Source organism: Anastrepha ludens, chromosome 3 (assembly GCF_028408465.1).
Source record: "Anastrepha ludens isolate Willacy chromosome 3, idAnaLude1.1, whole genome shotgun sequence".
Taxonomy (NCBI): domain Eukaryota; kingdom Metazoa; phylum Arthropoda; class Insecta; order Diptera; family Tephritidae; genus Anastrepha; species Anastrepha ludens.
The window spans coordinates 27030910-27046538 of NC_071499.1; positions in this window are offsets into that span (position 1 = coordinate 27030910).

Sequence of the window (15629 nt, forward strand, 5' to 3'; positions counted from 1 at the left end):
CAATAAAAATCAACTTTTTTTGTGATTCAAGAAAAATTTCATATGCATGTGAAGCAATAAATTTCAGATAGTACCAATTTCATTTCATTTTCATATCCATCTAACTTTTTAACGAATCGAAGGACTATATTTTGAAAATTATAGGATGCCGCTGCAGTTAGAAACTCCTACATAACACAGCAAAATGATAGAAAACGTTTTTTTTTTTCAAATAGCTGTTGCCCCTCAGTAGGCAATGACAAAGCTTCGCGTATATTTTTGCCATGAAAAGCTTCCCTCAAAAACCCATTTGCCGTCCGGAGGCCGCATAAAACTGAAAGTCTTGCCATTTGTAGAAAAACATCAAGACGCACACTACAAACTGAAAGAGGAGCTCTGCCAAACAGCCAACATAGGATGTAAGGATATATTGGGTAGGGGAATAAGTTTCCGCCCTCGTAAAAGAGATGTCGATGCTAATAGTATTTTTGTGTTCGCTTTAGTAATGTGGGAAATCTTGCCCCATCCGCCGTATTTCCCATATATTGGACCTTCGGATTACCATCTGTTCCGATCAGTGCAGTCAATCCTTATTGGAGAGCGGTTCACTTCTTACGAGATCATCGGAAATTGGCTCGTATTGGCATCACCGGAGCATGTAGAACTTGTACCAAAACTGCCCTGAATGTCGTTTTTCACTTTCTTCGCATCGACTTTCGCGCTATTTTCACCCCTGCTCAAAGTGCAATCAAGTTAAAGAAGCTTGATCTCTGGAGGCAATCTCTCAAGGAGCAGGGTAGAATTTTTAGCCATTTCTTGAAACTACAAATCGCTAATCATCTTTAGCGAAGAAATATTTTTTTAGTCATGTTGGAATATTATTTTTGTGAAAGTTTGTATGAACCTGATATTAGCACATGTGGATGCAACAATATGGTGCCACATGCGCCACACCTGATCCAAAAATTAATACATGTTTAAGTGTAAGAGAAGTTTGATAATCGCATAGTCTCGAAGAACTCTGTGGTCGGAAGTTCAGCTCACTCTTGCGATTTAATGCCGTTGAGTTGCTCTTATGAACGGCGTTGAGTCGCTGATTTATGCCAATAAGCAAACAATATTAGAGCAATTCAGGAATGAAAACAAGTTCGAAATTCCCAACGTTCCAACCGGAGTTAGAAAGAATTGGTTTCAAAGGCTCGATCATAGTGATAGTCACAGAGCTTCCATACTTCCATATAAATGGAGAAGGTACTATACAGCTGTGGGTCCCTATTGAAGAACTTTGTCATAAGTTTAGGTCAGGTTTTATAAATATATATATAATTTACACCCTCTTTGTGTGTTTGGTCGAGCTCCTCCTCCTATTTGTGGTGTGCGTCTTGATGTTGTTCCACAAATAGAGGGACCTACAGTTTCAAGCCGGCTCCGAACGGCAGATATTTTTTATGAGGAGCTTTTTCATGGCAGAAATACACTCGGAGGTTTGCAGTTGCCTGCCAAGGGGCGACCGCTATTAGAAAAAACTTTTTCTTCATTTTGGTGTTTCACCGAGATTCGAACCTACGTTCTCTCTGAGCTCCGAATGGTAGTCGCGCACCAATCCATTCGGCTACGGCGAACAGATTAGCTCTTTGAAATATTGGAATCAGGCCAACTGCTGATCCCCTGTTACTCCACAGTGACCAGAGCCAATTATCGGAATCAGGAATGCAGGAATATAGGAATAACGAATTGGATCAGTGATTATGTATGCAATTTACATGAGCAGCGATGCTCCAGTCTAGAACGCTGCAGAACTGCAAAGTGTTTTGGGAGAAGTCCGAACAGAAAACTGTGGAACTTTCTTCTAAAACTTGGTAGCAAATACATTCGGTTGGTGGTCGGTATTATTACAGGACACAACCCATGGGGTCAGTATATAACCACCATTGGAGTCATTGAGGACCCTATATACCTACCTTGCTTAGAGAAGGCGGATAACACTGAGCTTTATCTCTGTGAGTGTTCTGCCTTTGCTGGAGCAAGGCTACGAATGTTCGGTTCCGATGTCGTGAAAATGAGTAAAATTCGTGCACTCAAACTGCATAGTATTTTCAGATTTACAAAGTATCTGAAAAAGCATCACAGGATTAGCTATCTCTGTCTCTCCCTCTCTCTCTCTATTCTATTCAATCTCGTTCATTTTGTTACTTCTCTCCTGACTTTCTATCCTTTTACTTTCCAGAGCTTTTTGAATACAATAAGCTTTTTAGCCTGAATGTTGAAGGAGTTGCCATTCTTTCGTTGCTTCTAGGCTCGCCTTTTTCAAATCTCCATGCATAGTTGCTTAGCTACCCATCGCTGTGAAGTCATGCGAAGAACAAAAAAGGTACTCATTACTTCAAATTCACACACTTGGTTTTCTTTTTTTTTGTGCCATAAAAGTAGTTGTTTCTTTTTTATGTAGTCGAGACTGCGGTCAAAAAGTGTGCCCCTAAAAAAGTCAAAGAACTTCACAAAAAACTTACAAAGCATTGCTCTAGTTTTTTACCAATTTTTAGTGCGTTTTTTGTTCTTCATTTACCAAATTTCATGGCCTTGACTTACTAATGCGTCCATTAAGACTGATCTTACGCAATTTGCAAAAACTGACAACTATGATTACATTGTCCAAAAGTGGCCTTCGCAGAATTTGACTTGGGTTGCCAAACTAGTCCGATTTTTTACGTACGTCACATTGTGAAGTCGCCCATTCTTTTTTATAACACAATTTTTTCCATCGAAACAAGAAACTACCACTGCTAAAAATCCCTGTTTTAAATTCGCACAAAACCGAAACACAAAAAGTACCCATAAAAATTTAGATCTAGATCAGGTCAGTCGCTTCCATCCACGAGAAATTCAGCATGAAAAATTGCCAAACAACGAAGTGGCTTCGCGGCTGTCAGCAGCTGGTGTGGCATAAGAAACTAAAAATCACACACAAAAGAGGCTGCAAAAATGAAGCGTGAAATGGAATATAGGACACCAAAAAAAAAACAAAAAAAATTGGCCAAAAAATTATGCTAAAAAGTCACAGCCACACACAAATAAAAGTATGTAAATTTGCAAGAAAACTCACCGGAGACTAAGCGAGATAACAGCGACCTAAGGAGGAGATTCGCAGAAGCGCCTGAGATGTTTTTTGTTTTGCATAAACTGAAAAAAGCCATCGAAATTGTAGCGGGACAGAGCACTGCGACAGGGTCAGCCTACTGTGCACAGCCACAGCGATTGTCCTCCCGCTGATTCGGTCTAGTTTTTTAAATCTTTGCGACGTGCAACATATTCGAAATTTTGCATGTGAAATGCGAATGCGAATGCTTGTGAGTCGAAGGCAACAACAAGGACAAAAAACAATTTGGCTGTATATGACTCAGCAGCAAAATAAGCAAAAAAAAAACAAGCAAGAGCGGGAAAAACTGTGAAAATTTTCATATTTCTGCAATAATGCCCTCATAAAAAGAAACAAATACGGCCCCGCGTGCTTTGTCATAATTTTCGGAAACAACATTTAGTGGCATAGCCAATTCGGAAGCAGTTAGGGGACGTGAAATTCAAATTATTTGTAGGTGATTTTTTGTGGCGAAAAAATATTTGCCAAGGGCGATGAACAAAAAACTGCTCTAAATTTGGCTAAAAAACTGGAGTGACCAAAAAAAAGACGAGACATTTTTTTAAGTGCTGCATTACCTGGGTGATTTGCGGGGTGTTCTTTTTTTTTTATGTGAATTTGTTAATTTTTCGCCTTTTATGTGGCTTTGGGCGTGAAAATAACTAATTTTGTAAATTAGTAAATCATCGTTTTCTTACTCATAAAAAATGAGTTTTGTTTTTGGAAACTGACATTTGAGAGCGTACAAATAAATTGCTGATTAACGAAAAAAAAAAGTTGGATATTACAAAAATCGGTATAAAATTGGCATTTAAATATATCTCATGTTTTGATAAATACGAGGTGTGTTCAAGAAGTATCCCGAATTTTGTGGGTATTTTTTTTAATTATATATTTATTCTTTAAAATCCATTTTGCCCACTTCAAAGTAATCCCCATGAGATATTATGCACTTGTGCCAACGTTTTTTCCAATCTTCGAAGCACTTCAAAAAATAATTTCTTTTTTTCTCGTTCAGCTCCTCCTTCGATGCCGTCTTTATCTCGCCAATCGTAGCGTAACGTCGTCCTTTCATGGACCTCTTCAGTTTCGGGAACAAGAAAAAGTCACATGGGGGAAGATCTGGGGAATACGGTGGCTGTGGCATCATAGGTGTGTTGATTTTGGCCAAAAAGTCACGCACAAGCAACGATGTGTGAACAGGGGCGTTATCGTAATGCATGAGCCAATTTTTGTTCTTCCACAAATCCGGGCCTTTCTGGCGGATTGCGGATTGCTTAGCGCAAATTGCGCATAACTTGCAGGTAATATTCCTTATTGACCGTTTTACCCTGTGGCAAGAACTCATGATGCACAACGCCCCTGCAATCGAAGAAAACGGTAAGCAAAACTTTTGCATTCGACCGATCTTGGCGCGCTTTTTTCGGTCTTGGTTCGTGCGGCAGCCTCCATTGAGATGATTGAGCTTTGGTTTTCACGTCATAACCATAAACCCACGATACGTCACCAGTTATGACCCTCTGGAGCAAATTTGAGTAATCGCGGACAGAGTCCAACATCTCATTAGCAATGTTCATGCGCTGCTGCTTTTGGTCGAAATTGAGCCAATCGATATGTCTAGGTGCTCAGCAACTACTCTAATGGTGATTCGATTGGCCAATACCATTTTCTTCACTTCATCAATTTTTTCGTTTGTTGTTGAAGTGCTCGGGCGTCTGGCACGCTTTTCGTCGTTCACATCTTCTCGGCCTTCTGAGAACATTTTGTACCACCGATAAGCGTTTGGTCCAAATTAGCTTCTCCGTATGCCACAGTCAACGTTCGAAATGCATCCACGCACTTAATTTCGTTTTTCACAAAGAATTTTATCCATATTTTTGAATAGGTAAAAATCGAACACGTGCAAGAAAAGCAGCTGTGAACAATTAACTGAACATTCAAAATGGCCGAACTCGTCGGCATGAGTGAGAGACATGAGTACCAACATATCGCCACAAAAATTGAAAATCGAATAAACGTAACCTGCGAAAATTCAAAATTCGCGATACTTTTTGAACACACCTCGTATACGTGACAGTGATCTGATTCCTCTCTCTTCTTCTCTCGCTTTTTTATTGACTTTGTTTTGTGGAAATGCAAAATAGGCGATCTTACATATTTTTTTCTTTTGTCCAGCAAAAATGTCCTACAAATAGGAATAGTTTCTTCCAGGCATAGAGCGAAATTCCACGAAGGCCTCTATTATACTCCTAGAACGCATTTGTTGTTGCGCGGTTTGTTAAATTGCGTAACGCCACTCAGCCAGCTTCAAATCTTGCATTTGCCTATTGGCTGTAGCACAATGATTTTGCAAAAAGTCGAGGCCATTCATTTTGGCGGAACAAAAGCAAGAAAAAAATTATTGAAAGTAGTAAAAAGTGAAGCAATGTTTTACTTATTAGTATTTCATATATTTTATATGTTATATTTTTTATGCTTAATTATCCGACCATGATTGTTTTTGACCACTCGGTAGAGTAAAAGCAGACGGATTTAGAGTAAAGAATTCTGAAAGAAAATTTCAGCTTATTCCGCTTCTTTAAGTTTCCTGGCTCTGGAAAAAACTGAATTTCAATCTTTCTTATTATTTGTAGGTGGCATCTGAGTCTTAGATCCGAATTGCAGCTTCCATTGTTGTTGCCAAAGCACTAGTTCCAAGACTGAGTTTTTTTTTGCTCTTCATTCTCTAACCGGTTGAGCTTAGGTAACAGTAGACTAATATTGAATTTTTTAGTGAGCTTCACAGCTTTGATGTGAATTATTGTTCCGATGACTTTGGCTACCGCAAGTTCAGGTTCTTCTCACTTATATGACGTACAGATATTCAGTAAATTTTGTGGCGATTGGAAGAATTTCACGAAAGTGATTTTTCACACGGTTCATTCGATTTATTCACAATTAAGCCATTTTGCAGTACTTAAGGGGTTACATGGGGTTCGTCGGTTAAAAAAGGCCTATTTTCAATATTTTTTTTTTCTGTGTAAAAAAATATTTATTTAATTCAAACTTTTTTCTGTCTTATAGAAACATATTTAAAGAACAATTTCTGAAATTTTCAAAAAAGAATTAAAACTCCTCTATTGTGACGTCATTTCCGGTGACCCCTCGAAAAAAAGGTGCGTCCGCGTTGTCAGCATAACTCCTGACAGGATCATCAAAATGAAAAAACAAAAATAAGTGTTTTAGTTAAGACCATAAACTCGTGCTTGAACGAAGGAACGAAAAATAAGTAAAAATTGGAATTTTGGGAGAAATTTTTCCAAAAAACTTAAAATTTCGGTCAAATTTCCTTGACATTTTTGTTTTTTTTAAATAGTTGTAATTGAAAAAAAAATCCTTCGTTCAAGCATGAGTAAAGTAAATTGTATCTCAAACACCTGTGTAAAATTTCATCAAGATCGACTGAGTAGTTTTCGAGAACATTTGACAACCGACTTTGAAAACACGGTCCCGAGAAAAACGCGTTTAAAGTTTTGGGTAACAATAAAAGTGGCTTGGAGCGCACACTTTCCAAAGACTGTATCTCTGAAACAATTATTCGGATCGACTTGAATATTTAGGAGTACATTCTTGAGATGTTGTAGAAATTAATATCTTCAAATTGAGGAACAAATGGTAATCCGAGGGATCCGAGCGAGCCAAGTCTGGAATAAGTGGGAAGCGAAAGGAGCTGGAACCGTATTTCCATTAATTTTTCGATCACAACTGAGGAGGCGTGAGCTGGTGCGTTGTTGTGATGGACAAGGAAATCTCAATTGCAATTGCTACTTGGGCGTTGAATGCCTTCGCCACCATTTCAGCCTAGTCTAACATAGCAGGGACTTAAAGCGAGTTCGGGGATAGCATAGCAGGGAAAAAAAGTGCCTCATACAAAATATCTGCCGTTCGGAGTCGGCTTGAAACTGTAGGTCCCTCCATTTGTGGAACAACATCAAGACGCACACCACAAATAGGAGGAGGAGATCGGTCAAAAGGGTATATGTGCCAATTATATATATGTATAAAGCGAGTTCGCTTGCAGTATGCAAGGTGGCGCAAAATTAATCACCCTTTCTGACGATATATAATTTTTTTGATATGGTGTTGTAGGTCATTCAAGAGGCAAAAACACCCCATCTAGAAAGCTTCAAAGGCTGGTAGAAATAGCCGGCGAAAGAAAGCTTGACCTTGTCATTGTTGCTGACGCCACTGCTCATCACTCGGTATGGGGTAGTACTGACATAAACGACAGAGGCGAGTCACTTCTTAACTATACAAGTCAAAGTAGACTAAATCTTGCAAACCGACTCACGTAGGCCCTACCTTGAAAAACGTGCTCGATAAAAATCTCTTCACTGATGATAAAACTATGTTTTGGGACTGGAAAGTTCTGGGTGAACTCTATTTCTCAGAACATAATTACATCAGCTTTCATATTGATTTCAATTTCACAAAAATTAGCAATTTTCTGAATCTGAGGAATCCCAGAACTTCGAACTGGGATCTTTATGGAGAGATTAAGACTAAGAAAACGGAGAAAAAATACACCAATAAACCCTCATGAAGATGTCGAAGTATTGCTTAGCAGGCTTACAAAAGCTTCTATTAAAGCATACAAAATCTCTTGTCCCCCTACGCGAATAAAACGCGAGTCACAGGCTCCTTGGTGGAACAAGGAGCTTTGCACTAGAATACAAAATGTTCGCGAAACTCCCGAGCTAGCGAGGTTGGCCGAATGTGAGGTTATTTGGGAAGAATATAGAGATGTACTTAAGCTCTTTAAAAAGGTAATCCGTGTTGCCAAAAGAAGCTCATTGAAGGACTTCTGCGCAGATTAAGAAAAAATTGTTGAAGTGGCATGGCCTAGAAAGCTAATGTCAACGCATACTTCTGTAACTAATCTGGTATATACCTATGAAATGAGATTTTCAGCTATTAGTCCATAGATATCGCTAGGAGTATTTTTAAACCTTTCCAAATGTCTTGTTTTTTTTCGGCTGTCATTTGACAATAATATTCAGTTCATTGTTTGTTAAGTTTTATACAACAATGCATTTTTGTCGCTCTTAAAAATGTCAAATTTCGTGCCTTCAAACTACGATTTGCGGACATCGTGCATTTTCTGTTATCAATTGAAGCTTATGGTGGGCATGCTCTAAGTTGAGCACAGTGCCTCAGGTGGTTTGAAAAATTCGGAAGTGGTGATTTTAGCGAGGAGAACGAGGACCGTGGCCGACCACCGAAAAAGTTTCAGGACGCCGAATTGCAAGCATTGTTGGATGAAGATGATGGTCAAACGCAAGAAATGATGGCGGAACAGTTGGGAGTGACCCAAAAAACCATTTCCAAACCTTTGAAAGACATGGGCATGATTTTAAAGGTCGGAAGATGTGTGCCGCATGAACTAACTGAAAGGCAGCAAGAGAACCGAAAAACCATTTGTGAAATGCTGCTCTCCCGCTTCAAAACGAAGTCTGTTTTGCATCGAATCGTTACGGGTGATGAAAAATGGGTGTATTTCTCCAATTCCAAGCGTAAACGATCGTATGGTCCGCCCGGCCACAAGCCAAAAACAACGACCAAACCAAATCGCTTCGGCCGGAAGGCAATGCGGTGTGTTTTCTGGGATCAGCGTGGCATGATTTGGTACGAGCTATTAAAACTAGGTGAAACAGTTGACGGTGCACGCTACCAACGACAATTGGCCGATTTGAACAGCGCTATACACCGAAAACGCCCAAAATATGCCGATCGGCGTCACAAAGTATTTTTTCTTGATGACAATGCACCGCCACATCGAACAAGAGCGACCCGGGAATTGGTGAAGACGTACGATTGGGAACCGCTGGTGCACGCGGCCTACTCACCAGACTTGGCGGCTTCCGATTATCGTTCGTTTGCCACACACTTAACGAGCAGCGCTTCAATTCTCACGAAGAAGCCAACAAATGGCTCGATGACTGGTTTGCGGCCAAAGACGGCCAATTTTTTTGGCGCGGCATCCACAAATTGCCTTAGAGATGGGAAAATGTGTCGCTAGCGATGGCTGTTATTTTGAAAATTAAATTTGTAACCATTTTTTTGTTAATAAACGTTTGAAATTGGAAAAAGTCTCATTTCATAGGTATACACCTATGATTTCGGCACTGAACCTTGCCGGACTTTTAGGAAGTAATTGGGCGTTAAGGCGCACAAAAATTGTTGACCGAAATGCATGTAAATCTAACTTATCTTAATACGAGTAGAATTCAAATTTATCGTTCAACATTTTTTCTCAACATTAAAGTATTTAACTGCGAATTTCCACAAAGCTCACTGAACAACTTAATTACCGCCAACAATTTAAAATGTTCAGTTAATAGTCAAGTTGAATGAGTTATTCGCACAAATTCACATCGTCGCAGAGCATTATCAAATGTGTATGCGTGTATGTGTATGCGTGTATGTGTGTGTGTGTGTGGAAAACTGTATCAGTTTGTTTGTGTGCGATATTAAATCGTGTCAGTTAATCAAGCATTTTGGCCAAGTCAATATTTTTATAGCGGTTTTGTGAGTTGACAAAGTTTATTTTTGCACAGTGGCCTCAACAGTGGTCGTCGGTTGAATAGTGGGTCGGTTGCTTGATTGGGTTGGGCCGACCAGTGAACCAGCGACCAACCAACCAGCCAGCCAGGCAGTCAGTCAGCCAACGAAGCGACCAACCAACCAGGGTTAACCAGATAAAAGGCCACAAAAATGCCATAAAATGCCAAACTAAAAATCACACACCAACACAACCACGCTAGCGCACAAATACATAAATATATATAGACACATACATATACAAGTAAGCATATGTATGTGTATGCCAAATGTAGATATGTATGCACAAATTCACGATAAACTTTAAAAAGTGCTACCTACCGCAATATTTGCGCCACACACCCAAACACACCCAGTAATGATGCGCCCACTGTGGCGCCCAAGTCGCCCTTTGCGGGAAAGCAGCGCAATGAGTTTTGTGTGGGAGAAATATAATATTTTCTGAGAGCATTTTTTACATTTCGCCACATTCAGGCTAGCAAAGAGCGCCAATTGGGGCGGCTTAAGAGCGCACAAGAAAATGCAGTTGCCAACTCTTTGAAGCGTTTGCCGTTGATGGGGGTAATAAAAAGTAATTGGCGGGGGGAAAAGTTAGAAATTCTATGCCACTTACCACAGAAATTATATGCATATTTCGAGAAAATAAAGCAATGCTTTTAGTACGAGCTGAGAAGGACAACCAAATCAACCCTTAAAGCAGCTGCTTCACTAGAGGCGAACTAATGCCAACAAAGCAAAAGTAGAAGGGGTTGCTTAGCTAAGCAGGCTGCTTCCTCTGCTCGAAGGGTTTGCAACTATGATGCGCTCGACGAATACCCATAGCGACGTATGCCAAACCAAAAGCTGAAACCGAATTAAATATAATAATAAAAACAGTAACAAAAACAACAACAACAACAGCAACATCAAAAACACTAAGAGTAGCCCACCAAGCCAAAGAGTAGCAGAGTGACTATCAGTCATTGAAATACTTGAGTAGCAGCAAAAAAACAAAAAACAAACCAAAGAACCCAAACAAAATAACAGTTGTGAGCAGCAAAGGGGAGGAAAAAATCCGACCAACAAGCTACACCGCACATAAATGTTGCCGATTATTGCCCCTTTTCGAGTGTCAGCAACAAGGCAATGCAGGCGCTCCTCACGCGCTAGCCTTCTCTTTCACACACCCAACAATGGCAAATGGCATGACGAAGGGTTCGCTCTCTTTGCGGCTGTCATGGCGGCCACAATGGTGGCGGTTGCAATTGAGTAACTACTGCGGCATGTTGCCCGTACACCCCGCGGTATGAAAATTTGCATTTTTTGTTTTTTGTTTGTTATTGCCACCCCAGCCATTCCATTTGGAGGTGAGGATGCGGGAGTGCTGCTGCCGCTCGACCCACCTCCATCCACTGTTGAATGCAAAAAAACAAAGAAAAAGAAAAAAATACGAGTTAAAGCAGAAACCAAAAAATATGCTATGAAGCAGTGGATAAAGAGCAAACTCAAGAAGAAAAAAAAAACAATAAAAAAAGATAAAAAAGGCTACACACAAAAACAAAAAAAGTATGCGCCTCAAATCCCTGGACAGCGCTCTCAGTGCCTCATTGCAAAAGCATTAAAATCATGCACTTGGCCATAACTTCGTAAATATATGCCGTTACAAAAGCAACAACAAAAACAACAACAACAAAAGGATGAGTTGCGCTTGAGTAGCGCACAAAGCAGAAAAAAATCAAACCGAACATAAAACGAAAATAAAGTAACACAAATACTTTTCCCACTGTTCACATTCATAGCAGAAAAAATCAACCCCATTGAGCGAAAAGCTGCAGCCATAAACCGAACCAAAAACCAAACCAAACCAAAACCAAAACCAAAAACCGCCTCATGAACCAACAGCACCACCACCCCGTCATTTGCCATCGTCAACAATAGTAACGAAACCAGTATCTGCGGCCTGCATTCACACACAAGAAGCAAAGCTCTTTAGCGGAAAGCTGAAGGCTGACGGCTGGAGCGAAGGATTAGACAGGAAACGGCGATGATGAGGTCGAGTGGCGAGTTTTTAAAAATGGCAATGAACAGTGTGAGGATCACAATGCCGTTACTAATAAACATACATGCCCATATACACACACGCACACACATATGCACACATGCATAGAGGCTACTTGAGGCCGTGGCTCGCTAGATAAGCGCTGCCGGTTGGTGGAGCGGGCGAACACTCGAAACTCGCAAACGCTCAGAGTAATCGTAGAAACATACGCCAGGCTGAACGACCGACCGACCGCCCGCCCGCCCGCCTGTTTGACGTTGTTGCACGAGTATAATGAAGCGCGTGTTGCAAAATATCCAATCCTGCACTATCACAAACACACCCCTTCACGTGACCACCTTCTAAGTTGCGGATATGCATAAACTTATTTGCGCGTATTTTCATTCATTGCGCACCCAGATAGTAATGCGATTTCAAGTATACGCTGTATGTATGTATGTACAAATGTGGGCATGTATGTGCATATAAAGGGTGCCGCACGTATGGCCACAATAACAAATTCTTTGAATTCCCTATTTGCGACAGGCCAAGCGTCGCAGTCCCAGCAGACGCACCACCCCTTCTTTTGTTGCATTTACGTACGATTATATGTTGCATATACATATATATACTTACACACACGCATATGCATTTACATGTTTATGATTCATGGGCTTGCCGGTTGCCGCGTAAACTAACTGCTTATGGGTGTTCGACGGCGGTGTTGTAAGCGGCGTCCTGCCAGGTTTGGCATTTCTTATTTCATATTTTTTTATGCGCTCATTTGTTTTACTATAGTTGTTGTTGCGAGCATGCACATGTTTGGTTGAATACAACGTAGTTGCATCAAAGTGAAATATGGCGCGAGTTGCCTATCGGAAAGTTAACTACGAGAAATTTTTAAGGAATGTTTTGTTCTTCTACGGGGTCTGGCACTCGAAGTATAACCAACTTCAGACCGCTCGCGCAGGTGATAGACCGGCATCAGCTGCCTGTTAGTTGGTTAAATGATAGTCCAGAGTATTGTTCACAAGCGCGCGGAAGCATTTTGACGAGAGTAAACATGAGAAAGACAATCAGTAATGGATTTCAAACGTGGATTTCAAATAGTGGAATTCCCTTATTTTTATCTGGAAAATCCCAACCAGCTCGAGAGCTCGAGCACCTTAAAGTATATCAAATTTTTGTTTAACGCCCCACTACTCGTTACAATGATACTGGTAGCATCGCGAAACGTCATGGAGGTGGTCATCGAAAGACTGCAACGTCACGTGAAGTGGTTCAAAAGGGAGAAGCGTCTTCAGCGAAATCCCCGATGAAGTGCCAATCAAATGGCGAAAGAATTGAAAATATCTAACCGTAACATCCGCCGCATGCTGAGAAATGATCTCAAAGCCTTACAAGATCCAAAAGGCGAATGATCTCACACCAAAGCAGCAGCATCAGACTTGAGAGAGCGAAGGAGTTACTTCGCTTGGCCGAAAGTGGTCAATTTCCGAAAATTGTGTTTTCTGATGAGAAATTTTGTTCAAATTGAACAAATCGTTAACTCCCACAACGATAGCGCTTATTTGATCGATCGTTCATACGAGAATTTGAGTCATCAATTGGCCACCAGGAGGCAGCACCCGCCACAGGACATGGTTTGGGCCGCTGTAACCGCAGATGGACGCTTTCCAATTGTTTTCATCGAGCCTGGCGTTGAGGTAAATGCGAAATATTATCCGGAAAGTATTCTGGAGGTTGCTTTGAAGTCGTGGGAAGACAAACATTTCGGTGGCTGACCATGAACGTTTCAACAGGACTCGGCACCGTCGCACAAAGCTCGAGTGAACCAAGAATGGCTAAAAAACAAAACATAATGTCCGCACAATAACTCTCAAATTCACCCGACACGAACCCGATGGATTATTCTCTTTGGGCCATTTTGGAGAGCAAAGTCCGAACTAAAAGATCCTCCAGTCTCAGGGCGCTGAAGAAAGCCATTGTCCGCGTGTGAGCCTAAATACCTACAAGGCACATTCGGGCAGCTTGCGATTCGTTTCTGGACAATCTCAAGGCCATAGTCAAAGGTGGTCATATCGCGTAAAAGTAGTAGCAGCTATTTTCTCACATTTTTTTACTTTGAATTGGATAAAAGTAATTTTCCAAACTAAATTTATGGCCTTTTTAATTGGTTACACTTCGAGTGAAGGACCCTGTAGCTTTGCAATCTACAAGTTCTTAAGTTTCTTAAGTTAACTTAAGTTTCATCCAACTCCCAGAACATCTTTCCATATAATCTGAAAGGCCAGATATTAAGTCAAGTTAAGTTACGTAAATTAAGTTTGAACGAACTACGTTTTAAACTCCATGGGCTCTTAATTTTCTTATGTTAAGTTAAGTTAAGTTAAGTAATTAAGTTTCTTAAGCTAAGTTAAGTTTTGTCTAACCGCTAACATAGCTTTCCATATAATAGGTTAGGCAAAGTGTTAAGTCGGATGAAATTACGTAAATTAAGTTTAGACTAACTGAGTTTTAAAGTCTACAGGTTCTCAAGTTTCTTAAGTAAAGCCAAATTAAACTAAGTTTTTATATAACAGTTAGCACAACTTTCCGTGTAACATCACTGGCAATGGTTAAAAAAATTCGGAAGTAATTTTAGAAATTTACAGATTCAGAAATTTGGCCGCACATGCTCACAAAATAGGGATTGCTAGCACGGACAAACGCAGGAAATGCAGAAAGGAGTAGAGGAAATTTAGAACACTTTCTGTGCATTTGTCCGGTATTATCAAAAACTGCTTTTAAATGACTGGGAGCCCCACTGTTTGAGGGTCCGGAGCACGTCTCAAAAGCGGATCTCCCAGCGCTGCTTAGATTCGCCAAAAGCGCTGACATCCTACATGATGTCTTCTTGAGGTATTCATAGAGGTCGGTCTCCATCTGGTATCGCTAGGGACCAATAGGTCTATGCGTGGCTTATTGCCAGCCAGGCTAATCTAAGGTAACCTTAGAAATTTATGAATGCCAGTTATTACTCCACGCTCCCAAGTACCAGCGACTCGGAACCCGGTCATAATTGTAGATCTCAAGCAGTGATACTACTGGTTTTTATGAATAAATTAAATAATTTAGAACTAAACCAAAATTGTTCTAAATGTGCGCCGAAAAGTTAGAAAAAAATTTGAATAGTCAGTTCATTTAACGCAACTTGCCCCCTAATATTCCAATATAAAAAAATACTATAAAAATGTCTGCTAAAAAATTTGGTTTTCATCAACTACTTATTTCATAAATAATGGTTGCTCGTTGCGGAAGCCATTTTTGCTTCGCCTTCTAACCATATTTATTTACCCTTGTCCACACCCCTCAAATGCCTGCTTATTATAATAAATTTTACATACATACATAAGTTGCGCATGAACTACAAATAAGTGTGTGTGTGTGTGTGTATGTACATTTATGCATAAGTTTGTGTGTGGGAATCATTAAATTTGTGTGCCAATCATCCGATGGCCGAAAGCTATTAAAATGCGAGGATATCATTGAAAAGTATCAAATTTCGCCGCCGATAATGACGGTCGCCTGCATTGTCGTACATTTTCCCTCGCTTTTGGAAAAACCACCATTTGCGTTTGCACGCTGTGATTTACTTAGTCTTATGGACGTGTAGATGTGTGCGCCCTATCGATATGGATGTATGACCGAATGGATCAGCATAAATTATTTTCATGAAGTGCGTTATGCAAATTTTTTATGATGGCATTGAAATAATGCGAAAGAGATACAGTTGGTGGCGTAGTCAGCGAGATGAAAGAATAGAGATTTTTTCGTTTGATTCAATTTCGTGTACCTTTGGTTTGGCTAAGGAATATGTAAAATTTAAGTGGACTAAATGCTGTTTTTTTACTTGTT